We start from the raw sequence: 2,530 nt of genomic DNA, 5'->3' as shown, positions 1-2,530 counted from the left end.
TTGATCATGACCTCAAGGAAACCATTTCAATGAGGCACATGCTGTCAGACACATTCTTTGCACCTGTCTGTTCTCATTGGAAAGCTTTTTTTTTAACAACAAAAGAAGCTTCTCCTGGTGGCAGAAGGTTATTAGGGAAGGACAATGATATACCCACATTTTAAGAAGCTTCAAAAAGCGCCTAAGTCAAAGCTTCTGTCCAGGATGGAGTTAAGTTTAGCAGGCTGGGTTCTTTGAGTGATTGCCTGATGCTGAATATGGTGTTTTATGTGGCAAAAGGCCTAGTGTTCATTTCATTTGTAAGGCTTCTCTCCTGTAGGAATTCTCTGATGGTGAGTAAGCTGTGTGTCTGAGTCTCATTGATAAAATGAGAGGGATGGATTTGATGACCCCAAAGGTCCTTCCTTTGTCTAAATTTGTACTCGATATCAGGAAAGACTTTCTAACCACTAGATGATTAGAAATGAAAAACTTTCTAACCAAAATATGAATGGCCTGTCTCAATAGGTGGTGGGTTCCCCTTCCTTGTTCTTTCCTCAGAGTCTGGGTGACCACTTTGTTAACTATGGTGGGCTGGGTATCCTTTGTCCAGTATGAGTCACACTAAATGGCCAGTAAGGCCTCTTCTAACTCTGTAATTCTTTAACTCCATGATTTTACTACTGATATAGAAGCAAAAGCAAAAAAAAAAAAGCCTAATTCTTAGGGATGTTTCTTTCTGGCATTCATTCACTCTATAGCCTTTGACAATTCATTGTATCTCTCTAGACTCCATTTATCTTCTCTATATTTTCATTTATACATTAAAGTTGAGGGCTGGACTAGAGCTTAAGAAAAAAAAGGAAAACAGTCTATGATACAGAGTGATGTACAGACGAGAGAAGACAGGTTATAAGGAAGGGGAAAAGACTGACAAACACACATACACATACACAGAAGATGAAGGAAGGTAGGCTGGGCAGCCAGGGTCAGGGCTCTTGGCTAGTCACCTGTTTCATGTAGGTTTCTAGCAGGCACTTTTTAAAGGCTGTGGGATTTGTCCGAAGTTCAGCAGCAATGGGTTGTCAATGTTGGGCTCTCCCAGCAGGCTCTAGATAGATAGCAGGATGGTCCTGACATCATACAGAGCTGACCACTTGTCCTTGAGGATGTCCAAACAGATATTGGGTGTCCACATTAGGATGGTAACAAGGTGTGACAAATTTCACAGTGGGAGCATTATAGGGGTAGCCACTGGGGAATTCCAGGGAGAGCTTGTACCTTAGGTCTTCATGTACTGTCCCAGCTACCCCATGGATGGTCCCAATCCACTTGAAGAGATTGTCTGACTCTGGGAAGGCAGAAATTCCTTTGTCTCCAGACATCATTAGGGTCATCAATTCCTGCCGTAACCTCTTGTCCACAGACCCTTGGGCCGCGTCTGCCCCAGGCTCGGCCCCCTTATGGGAGGCAGCGGCGGGCTGGCAGCAACGGGGTCATGATTCTGCCAGGCCATGAAGGACCAGAGATAAAGGAAGAGAAACTCCCAGGTGGCAAGTGTGGGGCTCCAGGCCCGCCCCTTCTCTGTACTTTCAGAAGGTTCAGAGTTCTATCCAATGCACCACGTAGCTGTCCTCCCCCACAGAGAGTCTAGGGGACATATCAGAGGCCTTTGTCCAGTCCTGTCTATATCTTCAGAAAGTTGGGCTCAAAAGTCCCATCTATTTCTAAATCCTGTGATCTTAATAAGCTCTCAAATGGTGATAATAACCCTTGTACTATTTGGATAATAGAATTGTAGGAGAACTAAATGAGAGAATGTATGTGAATACATTGGACAAGACTACTTCTATGATGAATACATTGAGCGTGATAGCTTCAATGGCAAAGATGCTGGGCAAGACGGCGTCTATGGTGAATACACTGGGCAAAGATAGTCTTGTCTTTCTCTAGACTTAATCTAGAATGGGAAGGAAATGTAAATGTTATCTAGTCCAATCCCCAACTTTTACAGAAGAGAAACTGAGCCCAGAAAAGATGATTGTCTTTGCCCAAGGTCACAAAGGTAGTTAATGGTGAGCAAAGATTCAAACCCAGGTCTTTAGAAGAGAGAGACAGACAGACAGACAGACAGAGTGTGTGTGTGTGAGAGAGAGAGAGAGAGAGAGAGAGAGAGAGAGAGAGAGAGAGAGAGCTCTTCTCATGGTGTCATGTTGACCAGAGGCCAATAATACTTTAACAAAGAAAGAAAGAGAAAGGAAGGAAGGAAGGAAGGAAGGAAGGAAGGAAGGAAGGAAGGAAGGGAGGGAGGGAGGGAGGGAGGAAGGGAGGGAAGGAGGGAGGGAGGAAGGAAGGGAGGGAGGAAGGAAGGGAGGGAGGAAAGAGGGAGGGAGGAAGGGAGCAAGGAAAGAGAGAAATTTTCCAATAACCAGAGACAGACAGAACAAACATGTCTGAGAGTGTATGACTCATTCCACATCTGTAACCCACCACTAGTGCATAAACTGGACATCCCAAAAGTCTTAGTGCAAGTTTTTTAAGGTTTTGTTTT

At 44.3% G+C, this 2,530-nt stretch overlaps 1 pseudogene; it reads right to left on the bottom strand.

Annotated features, from left to right (window-relative positions):
* Positions 1–968: 968 nt before the first annotated feature.
* LOC138156156 (ubiquitin-conjugating enzyme E2 C-like) lies at positions 969–1,495 on the bottom strand (annotated as a pseudogene).
* Positions 1,496–2,530: the final 1,035 nt, after the last annotated feature.

This window comes from Petaurus breviceps, unplaced genomic scaffold (genome assembly GCF_028583685.1).
Source record: "Petaurus breviceps papuanus isolate PSGF00001 unplaced genomic scaffold, PetGlider_PUasm1.0 99, whole genome shotgun sequence".
Taxonomy (NCBI): Eukaryota; Metazoa; Chordata; class Mammalia; order Diprotodontia; family Petauridae; genus Petaurus; species Petaurus breviceps.
The sequence above is the reverse complement of the archived record's forward strand: the minus strand, read 5'-3'. Positions and strand labels throughout refer to the sequence as shown.